The sequence below is a fragment of the Ambystoma mexicanum genome, chromosome 1p, assembly GCF_040938575.1.
Source record: "Ambystoma mexicanum isolate Mex_15411 chromosome 1p, UKY_AmexF1_1, whole genome shotgun sequence".
Taxonomy (NCBI): Eukaryota; Metazoa; Chordata; class Amphibia; order Caudata; family Ambystomatidae; genus Ambystoma; species Ambystoma mexicanum.
Genome location: NC_090921.1, coordinates 82,171,842 through 82,198,814, shown reverse-complemented (window position 1 = coordinate 82,198,814; position 26,973 = coordinate 82,171,842). Strand labels below are relative to the sequence as shown.

The window sequence follows — 26,973 nt, the reverse complement described above, 5'->3', positions numbered from 1 at the left end:
CTTCTGGATGTGCAGCGCCGCTGCCACCGCTCTCACCCCAGGATCCACCCGAGCCAGAATATTGAACAGGCGTCTCAGGTTAAGGGCCGTGGATCGGCCAGGCACAAACCCAGACCGGTCCGGGTGAACAAGGTGTGGCATACAGGGGGAGAGCCGGAGGGCCATTACTTTTGAAAATATTTTAATGTCACTATTGATGGGTGAAAGTGGGAGGTATGAGCCGCATTGCGTGGCGGGTCTTTCGGTCTTAAGGAGAACAGTGATCACTGCCTCCATGAGTGTGGGGGGGGACAAACCCTCTAGCGCAGGATTCTTCCCACAAAGCAGTCAGCTGGGGCACCAGACGGGACTTAAAACTTTAGTAGAAATCCATGGTTTCCATGGAGCCTAGCCAGGGGGTAGGGCCGCGATGGCCAATCAACATTTCCTTGGCGCTCATGGAGGAATCTAGGGTGTCTCTGGCTTCCTCAGAGAGTGTCGAAAGATGGAGCCTGTCTAGGAATGTGTCTATGTCCGGGTCAGACACGTCATTATTATTGGCATAGAGCGCTGTGTAAAAGGATCGGAACACCTTGTTCACCTCCGGAGATGTATGGGCGAGTATTCCAGCAGCGTCCGTAATGAGTAGGATATGTCCGTCCCCCTCATACCGCACAACCCTGGCCAACAGTCTACCCGGGTGTTCACCCTCACCTTATTGCCTTGCAGCCCCAAGGCTGTCCAGGGTGGCTGGGTTAGCAGCGCATCGTGCTTCCAGTGATTTGAGGGAGGTTTTGCTGTTTGGATGATCTGACAAATGGCTTTAACAATCCAGGATTATTTGGCAAGGGCCATCCAGCAGATATAAGCCTTGAAGGCGTCCCACAGAGTAGCCAGGGAATCTACGGTTCCAGCATTAATTTCAAAATACGCTTCGATGCATTCCCCCAGCTCGACCTTAAACAAAACACTGGATCCAGAAGTGCTTGTGGTTTAAGCCTCCAAGCCTCCAACAGTGTCCTGTGGCATAAGTCTTACCCCAATCCAATGTCAGGGTAACCGAGGAATGGTCAGAGTATGTCCTAGGCAATATATCGGCTCCCACCATCCTGCTTATTAGAGTCCCAGATACTATCTACCTGTCTATCCTGCAGTGAGAGTCATGCACAGTTGAGTGAAAAGAGAACCCGCGGGACTGGGGTTGCAACAGTCTCCAGGCATCTTCCACCCCCAGCTTGGCTTTCCCCCCAATAATAGCCAGAGCCGCCCTAGACAGTTGCCGGGCGCTGTAGCCATATCTATTGAGATCAAGAACAACAATGGTGTTAAAGTCCCCATCCCAAAGACTGAGCATGAGTGGGTACATAGCCAATAGATCTATTACCTGAGAATAGAGGTCAGAGTCGTCTACATTGGGCCCATCTATATTCAGCATGACCACCTCCAGTCCAGACAGTATGCCATGTAACAAAACATAATGCCCCAGGGGGTCAACATGTGCAGATTCATGGGTGTATTGGAGTGATTTATGAATAAGGATCATGACCCCTCAGCTTTGGGAGAAATAGCATGTGTAAAAACACTGTCAGCCCCAGCTCCTGCCGAATGCATCGCAGCCCGCAGCTAAAGCGTGCGTTTCCTGTAGGAACAAAATGTGGGCCTTGTGCCGTTTAACATATAACTGTAACTTCCGCATTTTTACATGATTGCTCAGACCCCTGACATTTCAGCTCATACATATAAGAGAATCAGCCACCATCCGTCTATTGCAATCAGTAGGTCATGTGCCCTGCAAGGACCAGTGTAAAGCACCTTGCAAAGAGATCTACAAAGGGTGGCCACCCACCCGATACCCCACCACATGTGTCAAGGCTTTCCAATTTCATTTCCTTCAACTCTCCCACCCCAAACACCCTCCCAAACAGGGGAGTGATCACTTCATACCAATCAGACCAACAATTGCAACTTGTTTGGGGGGACTGCTAGCAGCTTGCAGCCCGGTCCTCGACACAGCATGAGCATTGTATAACAAGTATGATGTGCACAGTGCTATGTGGGCAGACCTTCTGCAGGAGGGCAACAGGTAACAGTGCACGAGTGGACCCCAGCATTAAAAGGATATATCGTGTCCTGCCGCAGTGCTCAACCAAGTGTGTATCGGTTATCCAACAGAGCTGGAAGGGCAACCAGGATTAGCCTGGGAAGTGCTGATCCAGAAACGTACTGCCTCCTCAGGAGTCATTAAAAAAGTAAACATTCTCAGAGTGTTCGATCCTTAGTTTGACTGGAAACAGCATTGCATATTTCACTCCCAGGTCACAGAGTCTCCTCTTCGTCCCATAAAGGACTTCCTCTCCTTCTGTACAGTGATAGAGAAATTAGGGTACAGATGAATTCTGTTAGACCCCAGTAGAAGGTCTCCTTTCACACTGGCAGCACGATGTCCCTGTCGCGATAGTTTAGGACTCAATAATTGGTAATAATTGCTCACAGACGGCCCCTGGTTTAGGTTTTGAGGTCAGCGAGCAGTGAGCGCGTTCCATCGCGAACTGAGTTGACAGCTTAGGGCCGTCCAGCAGCAAGAGGAGGGTGCACTCTACAAAGTCCTCCATGGGTCCATTCAATGTTGTCGTCCTACACCCCGATTATGCGCAAGTTGTTGCGCCACTCCAAATCTGAATTTTTCCTGCTGACGGCCTGCACCTGCTTGGTGAATGAGGTTACATCGGCCCTGAGTGGGTTGATGTCATCCTCTGCTAGCCCGATTCTGGTCTCAGCCTCAGTGACCTGGGTTTCAGTCCTTTTCATGCGGGCCATCATGGTGCTGATTGCGCCACTAATGTCATCAAGCTCTGTGATGAGGGTGGTGAATCCCTCCCGCATGTAGTCCATTAATTGCTGTATTTCAGTAGGCTCAACAGGTGTAGGAGCGGAAGGACTGGCAACAGCATCCTCCATCACCCCCCCCCCCCCCCAGCTCCTTCGGGGAAGCCTTAGTATACATGTTGATGAAGCATTGTTCCCCCCCCCCTTTGGTCAAAAATGCACCTCAGGGTGAGGGGGCAGCTGAACAGAGAAGCTATATGAAGTTATCAGGGCGAGGTCGGGAAGGCCGTAGGTGCAGCAGGATATAACACCTGTGTGGTATCCTCTAGGTGGGAGTTAGCAGGTAAGGTCCTCACTTCAGCTGCGTGAGGTAGTGTCTGTGTTTGTACAAGGTGTTGTGGGGCCTCTTAACAGGATCGGGCCCCAGCATTCTGGCAACTCCTGCAGCCCAGCAACGGCACAGTGCTGCATGCGTGCTGTGACTTCACCATCCGGGGCGGCCCTATCCGGGCACAGTGTAGGGCAGGTGAACAGAGGTTGCAGGGCGCACCTGGGTTGCAGCCCAGTCGCACCGGGAATGGCCAAGCCCCCTGCAGCAGAACACGGGGGAAGGCGATCAGGGGGGACCCAGGCAAGCCAGAGCGTAGGCACGGTTTGTGCAGCTCCACTCACCGCATCGATGATGGCTAGTAATTTGCCAAGTTGGCCAGCTCAGTTTCCTGTGGGCGGTCCAGGTGCTGGGGAACTCCAAGCAGCATGGGCGCAGTGTCTCCAGCAATCGGACATGGTGCCTGTAAAATCCAGAAGCGTAGTTGCGGCGTCAACGCAGATGGGAACCTCAGCAGCCAATCCCTGCGCCGGGGATCCCCAGCAGAGTAAGCTCAGCGTCTCCGGTGGCCAGGCCCAGCACCAGTGAGCTCCCCGCAAGGCAGGCACGGCATCTTCAGTAGAAAGAACCCTCGGCAGGCAAACCCCGCCGGTTGTGCGTACCTCACTGGTGGGCAGTGTCCACTGGTCGGCCCATAGTCCGCCGCGAGCTGGGCTACACAGCGTGGGTTGAGACTGCATAAGAGACTGCATAGAACGCCACGCACCAGCGGTGGGACCCGACCCTGGTGTGTGCCTGCCGCGGATCGCCAGGGTCACCAGAGCTCAAATCAGGTCAAAGTAGCGAGGCAACGTTTTGAGTCAGTAATTTGCCGTTTTGAATTCGATTAGTGCACGGCAATCGTATATGCTATGCTGCACGAGGGTCCCGGGCTGCAGAGCAATAGAACTATGTTGCCATCTTGCTTCGCACCCAACAGCGTCCCCCGTACTGTTTTATATTTAGAGTGTGATAATATTACCTGTTTCATTATTTATAGTGTGTTTTTGGGCCTACAATATATACAGTATGTTTGTACTTACCCGTCCACGTATAATCATTGTGTATTTCATTGTGTGGACTCATTGTGGACCTCTGGACCCATTCACCTCTCCCAAGACAGCCTTGACCACTCTCCATGCTTACCTTGATTGGCAGAGTTCCGCTGTTCACAATAACTAGGGTGGCCGTCTAAAATGTGTCCACCAGGTCAGGTTTTAGAAATTCCTCTTAAAAAATTGGTGTTACAGTGGTGAGGCCAAGGTCTTGGGTACCCCAGTGTTGTCCACTGGTGTAGTATCCTGATTGCACTTACACCGAACACTGTGCATTGAACCACCTACTAGTAATAGACAGTCACCTACTCATGTTTAAAGTATGGAAACAGTCGCCATGTCCACTCTTAATGCATTCAAAATAGATAACTTCAAGAATTTGTGTGTGGAAAGAGGACTGCCATCCTCTGGAAACAAGTCTGATCTTATACAGAGAATATTTGATCAAGGAAGCATGATAGTTCCGTTACCAGTCAATGGTGATGCAGTGGGTGCTGGGGCTGCCTCCAGCAGCAGTAATTGACTTATTGTAAATGTAACTGCCACTTTTGAGAGGAGTGCAGGATGAGGATTCCACTAAGATTTCCTTGAATATTCTGAGGCTGAAGTCATGTGGGAACTCAAGAAAGAGAAGCTCAAGTTCAGGCAAAAAGAGCTTGAGTTCAACATGGCCATGCCAGCATTTGATAGGGTTGAAAAGCAGAAGGATAGGGATAACTAGTTGGAGCTTGCAAGGCTGCAAGTATCATAAGGCTCCTCCAGAAGTTCTGAAAATGGTCCCGGATCCTCTGCTCATCCCAGATTTCCCAAAGATCTGCCCAAGGTATATCATGATTAGAATGATATCATTGATTGGCAAACAACTTTTGAATATTTTGGCGCTGTTACAGAAATCATATACATACAGTTACAGTTCACACAGAATAGTTCACGCTTGCCTTATTCAAACAGCTTGTGAGGTGCAAGAGGTGGGCGAGTTTGATAAAATTGCACGGTAAATCAGCGGGCTATCCCACTCTGGCTGCAGTGCCATTGTGAATATGTCCAAGGGTGATAGAAAAGACTTTTCTATATTGAAGCAGGCTCTCCTCTTCAATTTTGGGAAACTCCTGCCCAATACTTAAGAGGTTTAGAGAATACAACACAAATGAAAATAATAATTGGGTATCTTATGTAACGGATTCCCTGAAAACCCGGATTGGCCGGGTAGAGGGCTATAAGGAAACACCCTTTGAAAGTATGATCAATTCGGTCATGTTGGAACTTATTTTTGCCTCATGTTTCCATGAGCTGAAGAAGTATTTGGCAGATTCTAAGGACAGATCCTAAGAAGCTGGTCATTGCTGCTGACCTTTATGTAACCCAAAGAGTGTTCCATAAGGACAAGCATGTGTCTGGTAAGCACGAGGAGAAGCAGTAAAAAGAGAAGGAGTGTGAGAAAACCGATAACACTTCCTTCCAGATGGCCCACAAAAGGTTTAAGAAGGGCAATAAGCCACATTATGCCGAAAAGGGAAGTGGGCTGAACTATTCCAAGTAGACCAGTGACAACTGGCTATACTACCATGCCTTTAGTAATTTAAACCTCTGCCACAGTATCAGTACTAGACGGGCTTCAACAAGATATATTCAAACCAACTTCAAGCTCTTAAGGTAGGCAAGGCACTCTGCCTTTTGAATAACCTTTTTCGAAAGGGGCAGCCTCTTTGCCTCTTCTTGTCCCTCTGCCATGATTACAACCTGGATGTGGCTGTAAGACGTTCTTCTCTCTAGCTTCCACGGTCTCTGGCACTACAGGTTGTGTCTCCTTCAAATTATTCTGCATTAGCCACCAGATCCCCTTCCCCAGCTTTACCTACACCTTTCTGCCAGTTATCAGCTCAAGTAATTACCCAGAAGCCTTGGTGGCACTCTCTTAGCTTCAGGCAATACTTGCACACATGTGTTTTAGGCCATTTGATTGTTAACAATGTCACAGTGCAACTGGATGAGAAAGGCTGGTTTCACTATTAACAGGGGATGCCTCTTGGCTTGGGTATTGCCTGTTCTTCTCTTCAACAGTTTATACTAATATCTTCATAGAAATTAAAGATATGTTACTTCTAGATAAACTATAAGGTTCAGTGTTTTAGCCGAAAACACAATTAGGCAAACGCGACCGTTCTTTAAAAGTAGATTTTCAGGTTTAAAGATTAATAGAAAATTTTATTCCCGTATATAGACAAAGGACAAAGTTCAGGCCTCTCTTGGGAAACACAATGAGGCACACGCGACCACTCTTTCATGTAGTATTCGGTCTTTATAAATTGTTAGGTATTCAGTAATGGTTTTACTAATGTTCCCTCTCCTCAATTAGGGACACACGACCACTCTGTTCGATAGCAACAGTCTTTAAATATTGAACAATGGATTTCAATAATGTTGACTTCCCACACGAGCAATAAGTCTTTCATGTTATACGTGATTGCTACATTTCCATTGTTAGCAATACTTTGAATGAAACAAACAACCTCTGCTCATATAAAGTCATACGTGAGTCAATAAGGAGCTGGATACACTTACCGGCAAGGCTTGTGCGATGTTTTAGAACACCAGCTTCTGATACACTTGCGGGTGTCACTGCTTTCTCGACTTCACTACAACTTCTACTGCTTCTGGCTCGCTGAGGACCCACACCCTTCTCTTGAACAGGTGTCTCCGGTCTAGCCACTCGATTTGGGAGTTTCTCTTCCTCCCGAGATCCTCGGCTTGCTACTTGCTTCTTGCCTTAGTCTCCTGCACTTCCACAGCTCGGCATTCACAGCAATCTGGCTCACATGGGGAAAAATGTTTCTCCTGCTGCCCAGTCTCTGACTGTGGGAGAACAGAACTCTCTCAGAACTTGCAGATGAAATCTATTGTTTCCACGTTCCGACGTCCCTCTTGTTCTACCACATCTATGTGGTTTGCCAGCCTTGTGCCTTCTCTCTGCTTCTACTGCTTTAGCCTGCACTTCAGCCAATGTTCCAGATCCTTACACTCCTTCCCATGCCTGTACCTGAGGGGGTCTTTTGAGCTTCCCGGTTTCAGCAATAAAGTTCAGGTATGGGCTATTAGACTACTGAAATGGCTACTAGGCACAATTGCCAGACTACTACATCTGCAGGCCTCTTCAGCCCTATTCTTCCTCTCAGGCCTTCTAGGATTCTGCGACTTGTAGTTTTTTTTTATAGTAAAGTTAGCTTTTTCAACTTCTGTTATTTGGCAAACAGCCACCATGAGTGTGCGATTAAGGGGAAAGTTAAAGAGGAGATTGTCCCAGTCTTCCTGGTCTGTTCCACCTCCCATTTGATCCTCCCGCAGTACACCATCGCCATGGTCAGGATCAGGAAGTGTCTGCCTTTACCTGGCCAAATGAGGAGGGTCCCAGACCAGGTTTATGGGGAGAATCATTTTTGATTCTTCACAGTAGTGAATGACGTTCTTAGTCCCATTGATCCTCCAACATCCACACACAGTATTTTTAGCTTGGTAGTAGTTGATAATGCCACCAGATGTGCTGAAGCCATCCCACTGAAGACAGTAACTGCCAAGTCAGTTGTTAGAGCATTACTGGGCTTTTTTCCTAGGGTTGGCTTCCCTAAATAGGTTGTGTCTAACAGAGGCAGCAACTTTATATCCAAGTACATGCAGGCCATGTAGAAGTAATGTGGAGTGTCCTATACGTTTTCATCAGCTTATCATCCACAGACAAATGGCCTAGTTGAGAGATTCAACAGAACAGAAGTCTCAAAAGCATGACTCGAGCTCTTTAAGCACCCCAGAGGATAAAGTGGGACACATGATGCCATGCTTGCTTTTCACCTGCAGAGAGGCACTTCAAGAAAGGGTTGGCAACAGCCCCTTTGGACTTCTATTTGGTCACCCTGTCAGGGGACTCCTTGCTATAGTCAAAGAAAGATGGCCACTCCTCCTGTCACTACCAATGTAGTGGACTATGTGCTTGGTTCAAGAAAGAGGATGGCCTTTCTGTTGGCTCAGGCCAATGACAAGCTAAAGGTTGGTCAAGCTTTGTTCAAACATTGGTATGACCAGACGGCTTCACTTGCTCATTTTACTCAAGGCCAAGAAATCCTAATCAATCATGAATCCTAGAAGGCCTACAGCTTTGCAGGACAAATGGCCAGGTCCTTACAAAATGGTGGAGAACCTTGGTGATGTAAACTATGTAGTGGACCTTTGGAGACCTGGTCAGGCTCCTAAAGTGTTTCATGTAAATACAATGAGAGTGTTGATCTCTACGGTTGAAATGGCTGTTCTGCTCCTGGCTTCAGACAGGGAGGGAGAAGAATCTGAACCTCTCTCTGAAATATTCCAGGGCAGTCTTTCAGATGGCTCCACTAAGGGTGTAGAATTGCCCCCTCTTCTCAGAAACAAGGTGAGGTGAAAACTTTGCATAGGCGATTTTCCCTCTTGTTTTCACTCACTCCCGGTTTGACACCTTGGTGCAAACATGAGATTGATACTGGGGGCAGAGTGCCTACTCAAAGTATGAGCTACAGAATGTCAGACAAAATTAGATCCCACATTAAGTTGAGATCAACAAATTGTTGGATCTTGAGGTGATTAAGCCCTCTAGCAGTCCTTGGTCCAGTCCTGTGGTTCTGGTACCAAAAGCAGGTATATCCGATTTGTTATTTGGCATGGACAACAGAGCTCTGAATGCGGTCACCAAGAATGATGCTCACCCTCTATCAAGAAATGATGAGTTGATAGACAAACTAGGTGCTTCTGAGTGCCTCAGCATCTTCAATCTCATTGCAGGGTATTGGCAAATATCCCCGACAGACAGTGCTAAGGAGAAGACAGCCTTTTCATCACCTGTTGGACTTTACCAGTCCAAGGTAATGCCTTTAGGGCTGAAGAATGCACCTGCCGCTTTCAAAAGGTTGGTCATCCGTGTTTTGAATGGATTGGATGAATTCTGCATTGCATATCTGTATGATATAGCAGTCTTCAAACACACTTGGGAGGAACATGTGAGATAACAGAGATTGTGTTGCAGGCTCTCCAGAAGGCTCAACTGTCCATAAAAGCAAGCAAGTGCCAGATTGGTCAGGGTTCAGTGGTCTACCTTGGGCACGAGGTTGGTGTGGACAGGATTCAGACTCTTCCCAGCGACCTGTACAAGACTGGGCACTCCCCGACTACCCACATCCAAGTAAGGGATTTCCTGGGCCTCACTGGATATTACAGGACCTTTATGGTAGACTATGGCATCAAAGCTGCCCCTTTGACTGCCCTCACTACTCCAAAAAAACCTAAGAAGGTTTCTTGGTCTGAGGAGTATGAGAATGCCTTTCAAGGTCTGAAGGCTTCCCTTTGTCAGGCCCCTGTTCTCAGGGCACCAGAGTACCAGAGACCTTTCATAGTGCAGACAGATGCCTCCAACACTGGGATAGGAGTGGTACTATCACAGCTAGATTACCAAAGGCAGGGAACATCCTATATGTTATCAGTCACCAGCTTAAGGACAGCGAGCTCAGGTGTTCTAATGTTTTTCCATGGTGTGGAGCCTTAGGAAGTTAAGACACTACCTCTATGGGACTCACCTTACTGTGCAGACTGACCAAAGAGCCTTAAAGTGGCAGATGAACATGTAGGATTCCCTACATTTTTCTCAGGTGGTCCATAATTCTTCAAGGCTTTGACTACAGCACTGAGCATAGGCCAGGTGCTCAACATTGCAATGCTGATAGGCTGTCCAGAATGTATAACCAACTGGAACAGGAGACCCATCCAGGGGTGGATTAGTTCCCCCCGTCTCTAGTCTCAGGAGGGTGGGGTGGGGAGTGTTAGGAAAGATTTCTTTTTCAGGCAACTTTCCCTCCATATTCTATGGACCCCCAAATGTGTTTCTGTTTTACACCCTGTCCTGACTTTTTACAGAGAAGTGAAGACTTCAGCTTCACTTCACTGGCCTTTTGCTCATTTGTTATGGGGAAACTGACTATTCCTTCAGACTGTCAGTAATTGCAAACTAGTTTTCCCTTTGGTCTTTTTACTTGTATTCTGTTTGGGTAACATTTTCAAATTGCACAAAGCATCTTTCAATGCAGTGCAATGGGGATAATTTTGAATCACCCTAGACTTACACAGAAAGGATTTAGTGTTACTTTTAAATGTGCGTAAAGGCAAGCTGGTGGCAGATGTCACATTTTTGGAACGTTTGCTATATTTTTAGTTAGCTCATTTGTGTTTACCGCATTTGGCTACTAACTGTGACTAGAGATCTAAGAGGGCCGTGCCACGAGATTCTTTGCTTGTTCTTTGGCCATTTTGTTGTTTGGCCGTTGCCCTGCATTCTCTGGTCCGGAATTCCCTTTCATTGGCATGCATTTGGCTGGGAATGCGGTTGTATACGAATTGTTCGTATTACAATTGACCTTCTGCACAATTGACCAAATATAAACGGTCAATTAGGATATATGTGCGGGGGGAAAACCCCCTGAAAGCCCCCACCCAATCCACCCCCCAAACCTCCCACCCCATCCCCTCATATTATTATTACCCCATCCCAACCAATTATATAAGTATATATAAAAGACCATACGGTCAATTGTGCAGAAGGTCAATTTGGACCACTGCAAAATGGTCAATTGTGTAATTCGAGCAATTGTACTCGAACAGTTCGGGTAATACCGGGGAAAGCAGTGGTTTCCACGGGCTAGTGCATGCTATGTGTGTATGGGCTCAGGAAGGGGACTGGCACTGTCTGGCCCCAATCCACATATGGTGCACGAATGAGTCAGCTCCATAGTGGTTCCCAATTGGACCACTGCTGGTGTGCATATAGGGCAGATCATTCTATTGGAGGGCTGAGTTTGATCACTCACCTGAATTTGTAATAATAAGAGGAGTCCTGCAGCCATTTCAGCAGATCAGAAGAGAGGCCATGTATCCTCTGTAGCTGTGCAGATGACGGAAGACCCGGGTACGAATTCTGAAGAGGCCTGGCGACCATTCTTGCTGCTGTCCCGGTGAAGCCCTACTGGACTTACTGATCTAAGAAGACCCCTGCTGGTGCTTCGGCCCTTTGCACTTGTGGGACTAAGCAGTCTCACAGCCTTCTCACAATCCTGCAGCCTTTGGAAGTGTCCCTGGACCACCCGGTGTACTGACCAGCTCTGTTTTGGGCTACCATGCCAGAAGCGTTGGTGGTCTCCAGTTAGTTCTAGAAGTCATCTCCTGCAAAGTTTCAGAGTCCCTGCATTGACGGGCCCTGTTCTGGAAGGCTTCCTTTGTTTGCGACTAGTGAGACACCTGCTGACACCTGTGTGCGGTGACCGTTGCTGGAACCGGCCTCCACTGTCTGGTAGAGTCTGCTGCATCGGTGCCTGCTGCATTCCTCCACTGGAAAGGGTTGCACTGAGCTGCTGGACCTGGCCGGAAACTTGCTTGCACCTGCAGATCCTGGGCATCTTCTACTGGATCCAACAGCGGTAAAACCTACCTCCAGCGACCCCTTATTCCACCTGCCAAGTCCTTTGGGAAAATCGCAGTAAGGTGGTTAAGCAGTTGCAATACTTACTAGTGCCTCTATCTGCTCCATTATAAAGTTTGTTAAGAACTTTGATTTATATTCCATTCCATTGCTTTTTAAATGTTTGTTGAAAAAGCTGGTCTAGAAGCTAGGAAAAGTCTTTATCTGACCTGTAAATCCCTTTGCAAGACTTCTGGAACAATCTTTCCACCAACAGGAACATTTCCTAAGCTTGTCCCAACTTCCAAGGGTACTTGAATCTTTTGGACCCAAGGACCCATTCAACTTAGGGTTGGACTCAAAGTTTGGGCTTATATTCCTCTGGACTGGTTAAACAGTTACTTAGTGTTATTTATTTAAATTTTTGTAAAGTGCCACATGCCCGTGGGACTCAGAGCGCACAAAGAAACAAGGATGAACAACAAACAAGTAGTGATCAAGGGGTCAGCAAGGGGGATCAAGAGGGGCGAGCAGAGATCAGTCAGGGTTCTGGTTGAAGAGAAAGGTTTTTATTTCTTTTTTAAAAAGAGCTAGGCTTTCAGTCTTACGTATATGTCCTGGAAGAAGATTCCATAGCAAGGGGGTTTGGACATTAAAAATGGTACCCCCAAAAAGTACCAATTTATACCTGGGTTGGATGAATGTAGGATAGGCAGAAGAACGAAGCTCCCTACCTCCAACCTTGGATTTTATTCTTTCAATAAGATAGCTGGGACACACATTTTTTGGCATTTAAAGGACAGGGTCAAGATCTTATGAGTAATCCTATGCCTAACAGGTAACCAGTGAAGGGACCTTCTGGCCTCTGAGATATGGGCGCATTTGGGAAGTCCATCTATAGCTCGAACTGTGTTGATTTGTGCGACCTGCAGGGCTTGAATACTGGCCTGCAGCATGCCTGCTAGGAGACAATTACAATAGTTGAGCCTGGAGTTGACCAATGCAGTGGTGAGCAAGGAACAATTGATGGTGGAAAGGGACGAATATAATTAATTTGTTTGGTGAATGATTAGACTGCAAGATGAATGGATAAAGGCAACGTGGGGATGCATAGATAGCTCATCATCAAGGACTCCCCCCAACGTCTTCACTTCCTTCAACACAGGGATAACGTTTGAAGCAATAGTGAAGTTGGCATAGTCAAGATATAGTCTGCCAAGGGAGGTGCCACAATTAGGAGCTCAGTATTTTTGCAATTAAGGGCAAGTGAGTTGGTAGCCATCCAGAGGATGACTTTATAGATGTTATTAATGGCAAACCGAGTCCTGCTCATAATTCCCACTCAATTGGAAGAGGATCTGGGTATCATATGCGTAGTTAGTATATCGAGCCCCCAGTTCGTCCAGCATGTCAACCAGTGGGCGAATATAGATGTTAAACAATGTGGGGAAAAGGGCAAGACCCCTATGGAACTTCACAGGTTCTTCCCCAGCAGCCACTCGGATAGTACAGGGACCAAGAAATTATGAGATCCATTGGGAGGCCAGTGGAGAGCAATTGGCGACCTCCCTCAGGCGTGTTACCAGGAGCGAGTGATCCACCAAGTCAAAAGCCGCCGAGAGGTCCAGAAGCATTAGCAGGGTGGGATGACCATTATGCACCATGCCAGCCAAGGTGGATTTAAGGTCCAGCATGGCGGTTTCCGTCCCATGCTGAGCCCTGAACCCCGACTTGCCTGTGCCGAGAATCCCATGATATTCAGTATGTTTTTGCAAATGGTAGTATGCTAATGTATCCATGATATTAAGGATAAAAGGCACATTCGTAATGGGACGACAGTTGTCTGGAACCTGTGGTTCAAGACTAGGTTTTTTCAGCAACGGCGTGATCCAAGCCTCCTTGAGGGAGGTATGGACCACACATTCGTCAAAAGAGAGGTTCATGAGCCTGGTCATCCAGGGTGCAAGAACCTCAATTGAGTCCTTAAAGACATACACTGGGCACGTGTCTCCTGGACAGGTGGTAGGTTCAAGTTCTCGAATAATTTTGCTAACTTGCTCGACAATATAATGTGAGAATTGAAAACATGGTATGTTGCTAATGTCATGGGGGGGAGCCTGTATTCTAGTAGCGTCCTGTGTGCTGACACGGTTATTGATGGTCTCCCTATGAGTCGCGATTTCAGCTAGGAAGCTCTCATGGATTGTTTGGCACCATGCAGCATCATTGGTAACAACATTGGGGGGGTCCTGAAAGTCCCTCAGTACTTTGAAAAGCTCACTGATATTGGATCGAGCATTATTGATCCGATTATTGTAATAGGATGACTTGACAGAAATAATTTGTGTCTTATATTTCTTAACAGCCAGTTTATACTGCAGTAATAAGCCAGGGTTGGGATTTTTCCGCCAGGCCCTTTTGGATGCCCTTTTCGCCTGTCTACTAGAGATGATATCGTCTGAAAACCAGATGTTATGGTGCACCTCAGGCTTGATAATGTTTTGTTTCAACAGGGCTACATCAGCAATGGCTTGTTTTAAGGAGAAGGTAAGGTGGTCCACAAGCAGAGAGGACTGGGAAAAACTATACATGGGTTTAAGGTACAAGGCCAGATGTGTCGAGAGACTGTCAGGTGTGACATTTTTAAAGTTGCAGACAAGCTTGGTAATCCGAGGTAGGGCTTACTTTTTAGCTATAGGTTTTGGGAGGTTAAGCGAAGCTTGAATCAGGAAGTGGTCGGACCATAAACAGGGTAGGTGAGAGATCGAGAGGTTTTGGGATACCAACCAATCCAGGGTGTGACCTCCTAAGTGGGTTGAAGATGGCTGACTCACAACGAGGGGAGACTGTATCCACCCACTGTTTAAGTCCTAATGAGGAGAAAGAATCGGAGAGGGCAAGGCACTGTATATAGGTTTTATATTTAGATTGTTGTGTGATAATATTGCCTGCTTCATTGATTTACATAGTGCGTTCTTGGGCCTACAATAAATAGAGTATTTTTGTATTTACCCACTCACCTCTCCTGAGACTTAGCCTTGACCATACTCCACTTTTACCTTGAGTGGTTTGGTTAAACTCCTACAGTTCCGCTCTTCAATATAACTGGGGTGGCCTCCTAAAATCTGTCCATCAGGCCAAATTTTAGAAATCCAAGTTAACATCAAGTGCACAGGCTGGGGACGTAAGTGAGCTGTATCTTTTCCAAACAGCTTGGTGTAGTACCAAGTAAAGGTAAAAGGGTCCTAAAATAACAGACAGTGCAGATGAAGGACAGTCCTTCACTAACTTGTGGGCACAGGTGCAAACCTAGCACAAAGGGGCATCCCACTCAGGGCGAGGTGTGAGCAGTGTATAAAATATTGTAGGCCCTGGAAGCCGGTTTTGACTTAGGTACTCTAAATCAGAAAACTGCGAACATGTCTTGCTTTAGAAATCCTGAGCTTGCAGCAACATGGAACGCCTTTGTATGGATTCAGCTGCCCACTTGTACTTACAGAACAAGTTTAGCACGTTATATAGCCGAGGAACACCGGCAAGAGAGTAATTTAACGCCCTGGCCGGAGTTCAGATTTAGCTAGGGTCAAAGACCAGTGTAAGACTACACTAACTATAAAATGTATAAATGCTCTCCTCGTGAATGGGGGAGAGCAGACATGCAGAGATAATGAGAGGACAGGTGGTTTGCATGGTAGATTGTTGACCATGTGGGAGTTAGCTGCAGCTATAATAAAAACCTGTGTCTCTGAGCATAGACAAAATTCTGTTCCGGTGTTTCATTTTGAAAGTTATTTTCTGAACACAGGGAAATACAAATAAGTATTTTCCCACAGAGGAAACAATGGGCTACAAAGATCTACAAGTTCAGTCCGTTAGCTTGAAAGTTTGGAGAAGGAGCTTGATGTGAGTTGGAAATCATTGCAAGGGTTAGCGGGGAGAATATGGAGTAGATGTTGGAAGTGCGAGGAGAAGAAGGAGGTGGAAGTGGTAACATCAGAAGGTGGTTGGGAGAAATTAAGGAGATGTTGATAGAAGATGGTTGACTCACAACGATGGGAGACTGTATCACAATAGGGACCTTTTGATGGTATATTTCTTTTTTTAGGCTGCACCGCTTTATTTCTTATATACAATGGGAATACAACTTTGTTTATAACAGTATTTGTGATAAAAATAACAAACAACATAACAGTATTTGTGATCAACCTGTTTGTATCTCCCACTCAATATGATACTAGCATTTCACATAAAGGAAAAGAAGCATTTTTATCACGTATGCCATCTTCACCCCAAGTAGCACTATAGCTGAGGCTCCTTGAAGAAGATGGTGCTCAAGCCACTGGTCTGAACTCAAAACCTAAGCAGTGTATACAGAATAAAGGGTCAGTCATGTGTACCATGTTACTTTATATTTTTCTTTAATTTGTGTATGGGCTTGATTTTTTTCAACAACAAAAAATGCAGATATGCTTCTTAGCTGGAGTGCTAAGTATACTACCTCATGGTCTGTGCCTTCTTCCTTCAAGATGGTACTACCACCACGGGACACCAGTCGCTCAGGCCCCATCAGCTTTTGACACTTTCATTGAAAAGATTGTCAGGTCTTAACCTTCCAACTGAATTAACTGTTAAACCAAAACAATCGTGTTCACGATTACCAGTTCTAACAACGATGCAGCAACTGGACCTCCAGCGGACAGGTTACTGACAACACACGCCTCATCAGGAACAAATGGATCCCTGGACTTTTGGGTGCCTGCTTGAAACTTAACCTGACACAATAGATCGAGTCTTCATTATAGGTGCCATCTGTGGCGGGAAAAGGGAGGTGGAGCCAATTCTCAACTACTCTATAACTACCTCTACAGTCCGCGGAGTGGCGGCGAGTGGCAGTCCTGCAGTATCCCTTGCCTGAAGAGTCTGCTTTCCCCATCTTCATAGGAGGTGGAGCCAATTCTCAACTACTCTATAACTACCTCTTCAGTCCGCGGAGAGGACGTGGAGTGGCGGCGAGTGGCAGTCCTGCAGTCATGGCAGGTGAGGCTGCGAGGACTGCCACCTCCCCAACCTCACCATTTACTGACTTGGAAGCAAAACGCTGGATGCGCAGTTCGCATCCTCCCTCTATTTTAGAAGAACTGACAAACACTAAACAAAATCAAGTCTACTGCTTTTCCACAGCTTGTAGCTCATATGGAAAAACAGGAAAAACTGATAATCCGGCAACGACACTGCTCAACTATAAACAGCAACGGAGGAAAGCAGCCGTTCTTACGGCCCCCTCGGCTCTCTCGACGGAAGAAAAACAACGAGAAACGATGCCGGAACCAGAGCCAGGAGCTTCTGCAACATAAATCATAGAGGATTTACATCTTGAGGCCCGACTCACCGGGTACCTCGTGGACCCTGCGATCACCGTCCCTCTGGCGCCCTCACCTATTGGTCCCGGAGGAGATATTAGGTCCGTGCCGTCCAGGGGAGAGGATCCAGGCCCACGAGGATGTACGTTGCCGTCGTCCAAGGCCTCAGCCTCTGATGCAGCCTCGAGGACCGGCAAAAACCGAAGTCAGCCGCACGAAGAAGGCCTAGTAATTGCCGAATCCGGAGTGGTCGAACCCTGTAACCGCGTCACAGTTGTAGCCTTCATACACAGCGACGCGGCCGCTGAAAAAGAAGACACCGCCCCGCGGGGGCGTGACCCACCGTCATCTGCCTCGGCACTGAGGACTCCCCCCGAGTCTCTCCAACAGGATGAGGAACTCGCTTGCAATGACCAGGAAAATCCAGATAAGTTGTGCACTACTTCAACGCCGGCCAGGTCAAAACAAAGTAAACGCCCTAGACACTCACCGGCAGCTCATAAAACAACAGAAAAGAAACGCCTTAAAGGCGGTAAAAAAGATAACAAAAAAAGAAGGCTGCTTTTAAATAAGGGCTTAGTCACAAAGATAACTAATAACAACGGCCTAACAGCCTACTCGAAAAGGTCAGGTAAGGCAATGCAAAACACTGCCTCACAAAACCTGCTCACCAGATTTTTCAATCCAAAAACTTCTCAATATTCTCAATACTCTCATTGCACTCTAGAGCTTACGGACACTGAAATTTTGGAAGCACTAGAAGAAACCCCCCCACCGTCAAAATACAGGAAGACTGTGCAACTGACTCACCACCCACAAACATTGGCGACTTTAGCTACTGCTATTTTACACCAAAAGGAGAAGTAACTTTCCGACACCTCAGAGGCTACGCCACCACCGTTAAAACAGAATCCTCAGCCCCAGACGGAGAAGGGGAGAGAGCTCCAAACAAAAACCACCCCTTACAACCAAAAGCACCAACCGGGGAAATTTCCAACAAAAGCAATGACAAGGAGCACGACGTTGGCCTACCAATCAATACAAATGAACCAGTCAAGAATTCAACACCAGTGACCACAAAAGAGCAAGTTTTAACAATTCCCAGATCGGAAGATCTTCAGCCCGATCCCCAAATCTCTTGGTCAGACTCTGAACCTCCTCCAGACCAGTAAAAGCATGATTCTATTCCGACGGCGGAGTTGGCCCAACCTCTAACGCCAAATAGCGCCCTTACAGTGGACAAAGAACATTTTAGAAGCACTGGTTGTGAGACGGAAAGCCCAAAATCAATTTCTACAGTACCAGCCAGGCCTTCTCACAGAAGACACCCTCTCGACCATCCTTCCACAAGACATTATCATAAATCTTACAAGACGGCCTCTACTGTCTTTTCGCCTCAAAGAAGTCCTAGCAACCAAGCCAAATCGCCTTCAAAAACTCCATCAGCGAAAAAAACAGACATTTTTTCCATCATGTCTGCAATTTCAATAGGCCTCACCCCATTCACCAAACTTTATGAATCCTTAAATGAGACTCTCAAAGACCACACTTCAATTCAAGCGATGATGTACACTAAACTCATTTTCCTGGAGGGCTATGTGATTGCCCACGAAGAGCGTCTGGAACAGGCAAAAGACCAAAATCTTTATTTTACTCCATCACAACAGAAAGCGAGAAAAGAAAATCCAACACTTGCCGATTCACTGCAAAATAAAACCACGAGAGAGGAGGGAGAACAAACCTCCAAGTTCATAGATTTGACAGTGAAAACTACCATCAAAAACTGTCAAACCCAAACCGACACAAGCCAAACGAATTCTATAACAAAACCTAGAGGCCAAGATGAGAAAAAGGAAGTGTTGCTGGTAGTAGACGACACCTTCACCCCAGACACAGGATACTCCTTCCAGAGCAAAAGCACTGAACAAGCCTACAAGATCTTTACCAAAAAGAAAATGGATAAGGACCAAAGCAAAAGGAGCGATGTCCAACCTTCCAACACCAAGAAACAACAGGAACCCTCAATTAAACCCATAACTAAACCGAACAGAGTCGACCCAGAATGTGCTAGAGTGGAGACTATTTCCTCGGCAACCCAGAGCACTCCCACCCCCCAGAACACAGCCACTTATTCTCCCAATGAAGACTTCATGATCCAGGAATCGTTGATGAATATTAGCCTGCACTTAGAGGAAGGCTATCCATCAGACACCATCGAGGAAATAGTTAAATCGCAAGGAAAAACAGAAATCCTAGTGGGCCATCATTCCAGCTTAGATGCCACCTTAGAAGAAGTGCGCCTAAACCAACTTGTACCCTTCCTCACATTAGAAGAACGTCGTAACAAAACAATTCAAAATTTAAAGAAGCTGGAACCGAAAGCAACGGAACTTCAGCCAACAACCCAACAAAAACTAACAACGAGCTCCGACATGGTGAGGGACACTAGTTCAAGGTTTGACTCACAAAGATATCACGCTCTGAGCCATGAAGCCTCGAAAGAGGTGCAATCACAAGGAAAAAAGTCTAGCGATGAAAGACCTGAACAAAGTAACCGAAAACAAAAAAAATCGAGGTTCTGCATTACAGATCCAAAACAGAAAAATACAAAAAGATCTCCAAAGCCCCTCAAGAACGACTGTGGGTCCTCAAACTGGAACAAATTCCAGGAAACCATGATGACGTGATTTTGAATAGAAGCTCAGTACTAATACTATTCAATCATGTGCCCAAGCTGAGGATAATTAATAGGAATGACCTAAAGATAGTTGATCCAAGCCACAGGAAAGGTAATGCGCAAACATATTTGCACATTTCTTCAACAACAATCAAAGACCTGCTAAAAAAGCAAAAAATCTACTAAAGATGGGATACGACCTCACAGAAACAACAAACAGCAGAGATCACTCGCGCACTAAATCCCTCACCCCGAGGAGAAACAGAAAATCCCAAGGCGACTATTCAAAAACGAATTCAATTACCCAAACATACCAAAGAAATGGGGAACGGTCGACGGCCAGAATAGAGCAGAGTGAGAACAGCGACACTAAAACCCACGCTTTACCAGTCCAAAGGGGCGAGTCAAATCTATCTCGAAGTACGATGCAACAGGACCAAAAATGAACCTGAATATTCTAATGTCCTCTCCAAACACTCCATCTAGAGAAAACTTACGCAAGACCTTCAGCCAACCGGAACAACCATCAACGTTGGACAAAACTGGAACTTTAACCAAGTCTACAGCAACGAGCCTATGGGCTTGGCTTCCAAAAGCACTAACATCAAAGAAAATTCAATAGCAACTCAAGTACTCGGAAAACAGCCATATAGACCACCAGACAACAGACGTGGGTAGACATGAAATCTGTCTATGTTCTTGGAACACGAGGGGTTTCTACCATTTGACCAACCCAGGCGAAATCCATCTAGGGGATTATGATATACTATGTCTACAAGAAACGTGGCTAACAAAACTACCGATTTTAGATGGCTACGAACTTGTCTTGGCGCCAGCTTTAAAAAGCACGAAAGGCCGGCCATCTTCTGGCCTTTTGACAGCCATCCGCATGGGGCACGGCTTACAACTGGAAAAAATCTTAAGAGCCAACCAACACCTTCTAGTAGTTCTTCTAAAGTGGTCCCAACAAAGCAATCACGACAAGAAAGATCAAAACACATCTTTAGCTATTTTAAATATATACTGGAATCCAGCAAAAACAGAAGTGACTACTTTCCTTAGAGAAATGGAACTAGAAATAGACAAGATTCTGACAGTCCACCAAGTGACGCATATACTAATTTTCGGTGATCTAAATGCAGCATGTCCCCAACAAAAACCAAAAAAAGCCATAACCCCTACCGTCTTAAGAGGAAGTTAGTGGCTCGACCTTATGAAGTCTAGACAGTTCCAGAATTTAGACACGGTCTTTCCAGACAAGTCCAAATGGGGTGTCCGAGTCATCAATTGACCACATATTCGTATCACGCCCTTTCTTGAACTTGATCTTAGACTTCAAGGTGAAACAAACAACGGCAAGTGATCACAACCCTCTAATTACAACGTGGCAAAGCTCCAACAAAGCAGTTGAATCGTTGAACTACCAGGTGGAACTGAATCTTATGGGAAACAGATTATGCCTTACAGCGAAAGATATTATAGAACTATCCAATAAGTACAGTAAGGCCAAAACAAGTAACCTGGAGTTGAGAACGATTACGGCCCCTTGTTAACAACATATAGGAAGCCTAGTACTATGAGATCTCTACCCCTAGAATCAAAGCATTCGTATGACATACGGCTAGTGGAAAAACGAAGAGAATACCCCAAAGCAATTAGAATTGCCGGAAAACTTGAAGTTAACCAAGCAAAGAGGGAGAAAAGGAAAGTGAAGTCCACTTACCGCTCCTGGCTAAAATCTCATCGCAGAACTCTATATCAACAAGACTCCGAAGCTATTTTGAGAGCCATCTGCACAAAAAAAAAAAAAAAAAAAAAAAGATTTCTGGACATTAATAAACTCCAAATCATCTACCAGTAGTGCAAGCATTGAAAACGCTATTGGAGAAGCAACTTGGGACAAATACATAAAGAAAACTTTTGGTCTACCTTGGGGCCAGAAACCCGCTACACTAGAGAGTCAAGAACTACCCTGGGTAAAAATCAGCGATCAAGAAGAAATTTTCGACCTAATTGTCAACTTGAAAAATTCAAGGGCTCCTGGCCCCGAAGGTATTACAAATATAGACCTGAAATGCAACCCAGAAGCTTGGTCCTCTTTTATCTGTCAAGTCTTCTCAAGATGTGCGGAATCAAAATCAATTCCTGCTTCTTGGACCACAGCCACAATTGTACCCATATACAAGAAGGGAGACATCAACGATCCAGTGAACTATCGCCCCATAGCGCTCCTTGATCCAATAGGAAAGCTATTTGGCGCCTTGCTACTGAAAAGATTCCAACAATGGGCCTTGAACGCCGCATGTAATGATCCATTTCAATCTGGATTTAAAAAGAACTTGGGAACTACAGCCAATATTCTTCTGATAAGTATACTGAAAATCAAAATGCTCGAAGGAGGGCCTAGGTTACATCTGGCCTTCATAGACTTTTCCCAAGCATTTGACAGAGTCGACAGGTCTGCCCTTTGGAGGAAACTGAAAACCTGGTCTTGCCCCGAGTCCATGCTGAACCCCATTAAAGCACTATATATGAACACGACAGTCCGTGTTAAACTGAACTACCAAGGCCTGCTATCAAAACCAATAGCAACCCAAAGAGGTGTCAAACAGGGATGCCCCTTGGCTCCCTCCCTCTTTTTGGCCTACCTCGGTGATTTTCAAATTTCAGAAGCCTCTGTGAGAGCCTTCCCACCCCGGGTGGGTCAACACACCATTAGCAGAATTTTCTACGCCGATGACCTTATACTGATCGATCAAACACCTATAGGTCTACAGCGTCAACTGGACAACCTGTACGAGTATACTACAGCAAATAACCTGGAAGTAAACAAACCCAAAACAAAAATACTTACCTTGGGAAAATCAACAAAGAAAACTGAAAACCTAAAGTGTTTTTTTCAATCGGAGGAGATCGAAAAAGTTCAAAACTTTAAATACCTGGGTATTGTGCTGGACAACACCAAAAAAGAAACAGCCATGCAAGATCATCTGAGAACAAAAACCAGGAAACTTGCCTCACAAGGAAAAGCTATCGATCATAAGCTGGGTCACTTTTCTACGATTCCGGCAATTGATTTTTACAAAATGATGGCGGTTCCTGCTCTAACCTACGGTACTGAAGCAATGATATTGCTCCCGCGTGAAATTTGGCCAAAACTTGAAGCCTATTACTGGCGAACTGTTCTCGGCCTTCCTACGTCTACACCGGTAGCATCAATTCGAAGGGAACTGAGTCTTCTGTCCCTGCAAGGGACGTTGAACTGTAATTCACTAAGGCTTTACAGAAAAATCTTACTTCCTGAAAGTCCACTGCTATACAGACTGATCAAAATCGAACTAGTAGCCGAGTCTAACAAAATTCTAGAATCCTGGAAGACCTACATCTCGAGACTGCTAAAAGAAATTGAATGTGACGAGAATGACTTGATCACAAATCCGGGAAAAATTCTGAAAAAAACTAAAGAGCTAGACTGGATTAAGACGCTGGCAAAAGCTTCAGAAAACAAGCTAACTCAACACTTGCCACCAAATACAAAGAAACTGAATGAATTACAGGGATGCATCAAACAATTTCCCAACAGAAAAGCAAGAAACTGTATTCTAAGAGTGAGATTGAATTTGTTGCCTACAAATGAAATTAGAGCCATTAGGGGTATGTCAACTCTATCACACTGCAGATTATGTCACAATACAAACGAAAAAGAGACAGTTCGACATCTCCTACTGGGTTGCCCAGAAACAAAACCAATTAGGACCGCCTACATGCGACACTTCTCATTGGACCCTTCTTTAGACAGTGAACTTTGTTGGTGGTCAAGAATGACTAGTGGAGATAGACCGACCTGACTAACGGCTACCACGCAAATAGTTCACCAAATCATGGCAAAACTGGACACTTTGACTTCTCCAGAAATGACAGCAGAAAGTCAGGACGCGACGTTTGCCCTCTCAACTTCGCGAAACCTAGAGGTAGCAGCTGCGAGTGAATAGAGATCATGATTAATCATATCTTCGACTCACTAATACCAGTTTGAAGAGGCCGTAGAAGGCTGAAAACCCTAGCAACTTTGCTTCTCATGTAAACAAAATCAACAAAAAGACATTTAACAGACATGGACAGTGACAAGCTCAAGCTCTTTGTAAAAATCAATCTTTTTATTTTGATTCATACAAATAAAAAAAAATTAAAAAAAATTATATGTGCCATCTAATGCACCCAAGTCCAGAGCTTGCTGGTGGAGATGGAAATTGAAGGCTTCCACCTGCAACTAATCATAAACCATGACCTCTCCTTCAAAACACAATTTACTGAGAAGTCACAGACAGCCTGATAACTGCTGTTCTTCCTCCTATGAATGAAACGCTTTATTCCCACTTTGGACAGAACCATAAACCAAGCCTTAGTGCCTCCCCGTCTAAAAGGTGGCAATGCCCTGCTTACAGGTATCCCTGCCATAGCAATGGCCTGTTAGAAGCTGTCCAGCACTCTGCAGCCAACCTCATCTCATGACTGAAAATACGTCCTCATCACACTCATATGGCTTTACCGGTTAACCTTCCAGGCCTGCATAACCTAAAAAATACTTGCAACCACTGGGGTACTCCCTAACCGAGCAGTTCACCACAACACCAAGAGCCAAGTGATCTATAGGTTGGAATCCACTATATTCAAGATCGGGAAGGCTTGGTTCTCCTGCTCTGCCCCCACACTCTGGAAAAACATCAGGCTGACTGCCTTCCTCCTGCACTTCAGGGAGGAACAGACGATCTCACTTTTTGAAGAGCACTACACAAACGAACGACGAAGGGATGTTGACAAGAGAGCTCCTATCACTCACCCTCGCCCTCTTCCAATCTAGCTGTACCATCCTCTACCAGTAAAGCACTCAACTGCTTTCTAGCTATGATTGTCTTTCCTAAAATAGCAGTAGAAAGTTGCAAGCTACTAGCCTGATGGCCACATGCACACAGCACACCAGGTAGTGTGTGCGAGTGTGTTTCCAGGGGATTAGTGTCACCAGCACTTCAGGTATCGGTGTCCAGAGGGGCGCCTTCTATGCCCGTAGAGCAAGGATCTGTTGGCTGGTACTGTGCTATGGTTGTGTAGGGGTATGGTTGAAGAGGTGTAGCGCTGTGTTCTGATGGCTTATGTGCCTGGTGCTCAGTTGCCATGCATGGGGCAGAGCTGGTATGCATAAAGTGTGTTGGAGTGTAGAACGTGGACATTTTAATAAGAGAAGTCAGTGGAAACCTCAACGAGCCTTTGACACATCAATACTGTGTGTCCGAGCTGAGAACCTGTCACTAAACTAACGTACGTTGCGTGGGGTAATTGTGATGCACCCTGGCATGGCATGTCGTGGCCCATCAGTGAGAAGCTGGAGTCCCTAAATAACAGTGGAGAAAGACTTATGGAGCAGACAGAAGTGGGTAACAAGTCAACTACAGAGTGCAATCGCTCCAGGAGAAAATCCCCCTAGCGACGTCGGGTATCAGAATTGCAGTCGGGCACCTGGGTGTAGAAATCGCTCGTTCAAGCTGTGATGCCATCAGTATTTAGGCATCAGACTCTGTTATTATTTGTGATTCCAGTGACCTGTCATACCGTCAGCAGTGCAGTGACACATGTTGAGATATAAGCTGTGGGATGGCATGCCATCAGTTGTAGGTTGTCCCCTATTGTGATATCAGCAGTGTGGGATGTACTCTGCATGGCCATGAGTAAATAAATGGTCGGCGCACTTTGCAATGTCATGGGACCAGTGTGTGATGTCAGCCACAATTGGAAAGCACTCAGTGGTGTGATCGGCAATGGGATTGCACACTCCAAGGCCTGATAAAGTGCTCTGAGATGTCACCAGAAGTGGCATAGCACACCCATCAATGCCAAAACCAACGGCACTGCACGGCCTGTGCCATTCACAGTGAAACTTTTAGGAACTCAAGATGGCGGGCACTTACTAGTTTTGGAGGGTCATGAACCACATTTTGGCTGGCACCAATCAATTTGTAAAACTGAGCATACAAAATGCATGGCCTTCTTCTGCAGAGGGGTAGGGACGTGTGCCCTGCAGAAGAATGCCAGCCAGAGCACAGGTTAGCAATGGTACAGCCCAATATGGTGTCCCTGGCAGAGGGATGCAGGCTATGACGTCATCAGCCGTGCAAGGCGGGCAGGTGTCAGCAGTGGGATGCTGCACTCTGTGAGGTCGCCAGCAGGGAGGCAGCGCACCTGTGCTGCTGGACTAGCGGCTGGACGGAAGAATGTGCCATCATAGCTGTGGTGAGAGGGAATACAGATGTGCTGGGGGCGGGGTCAAGCGTGTGACGATGGAATGTACATATTATGAAGCTGTGGCACCGCCTGCAGCCGGGCAGTTCTATCACTTCTGTAGTTGGCGCTTTTACCGGTTCTCCACCCCCTGCGTACCTGCTCCAAGCCCCTTGCCCTCGCAGCTTCAGGTCCCCCTCGGACTCCCACTCTCCGCAGCCTCCGCTTCCAGCACAGAAACACAAACAAACAGCAGAGCCCACCCCTGCAGCCCATTGGCTGCCTGTCACTCGCCTCCCGCCAGCCGTTGGCCATCGCGGCTGTCAGTTCTCCGTCCCTCGGGCAGCGGAAGAGCAGCAGCGGCCACGCCTCCTCGTGCGCCGATTGGCCCGCGCGCTCCCTCAACGAGTGGGTGGAACTTTACACGTGACACTTCCTGCCCTGGCTGGAGAGAGAGATTCCCAGGTTGTTTTGTGGATTACGTCATACACAGTCGTTTTCTAGTCAAGCCCGTGCATAGTGCGTCATTTGTCAACGCTGGGAGGGACTGAAACAGGGCTTTAAGTGGGGTAATAAATCCAGGGGGGGGGTGCTCATTTGTGGGCGTGGCTTGCAGAATGGGCGTGGCCTGAAAAGTACACAAACAATAGTAAGGTACCCAACAAATATGTAAATATATGTAAGCATTTATACATTTGTATGCGTACCTTACTATGGTTTGTGTACTATGCAAGCCATCTTTTATGAACATAGAAATATGCTAAATATAAAAGATGGCTTGAAAAGTACATAAACCATAGTAAGAGTTGTGGTGGCCTGCTCTGGGCATCCCACAGGCTCTGTGGTGCTGTGGACATCCAGCACCATTGAGGCCCAGTGCCTCTGAGGGTTGGGGCCTACTATGGACATCCAGCCGGCCCCACAGTACTATGGGACACCAGCACCATCTGACAAACATAAGGGAATACAGCTCC

At 46.4% G+C, this 26,973-nt stretch overlaps 1 protein-coding gene across 4 annotated transcripts in view; it reads right to left on the bottom strand.

The window, feature by feature from the left end:
* Nucleotides 1–26,299, bottom strand: part of LOC138566380 (motile sperm domain-containing protein 1-like) — a 139,818-nt gene extending 113,519 nt beyond the window's left edge. For 2 of the 4 annotated variants that reach the window (XM_069643568.1, XM_069643585.1), the window contains exon 1: nucleotides 26,159–26,299. The gene's annotated coding sequence lies outside the window, so the exon portion shown is untranslated. Of the gene's footprint in view, nucleotides 1–21,449; nucleotides 21,518–26,158 lie in introns of all 4 variants that reach the window. The other 2 variants (XM_069643575.1, XM_069643595.1) reach the window with 2 other exon arrangements.
* Between the last annotated feature and the right edge of the window lie 674 nt (nucleotides 26,300–26,973).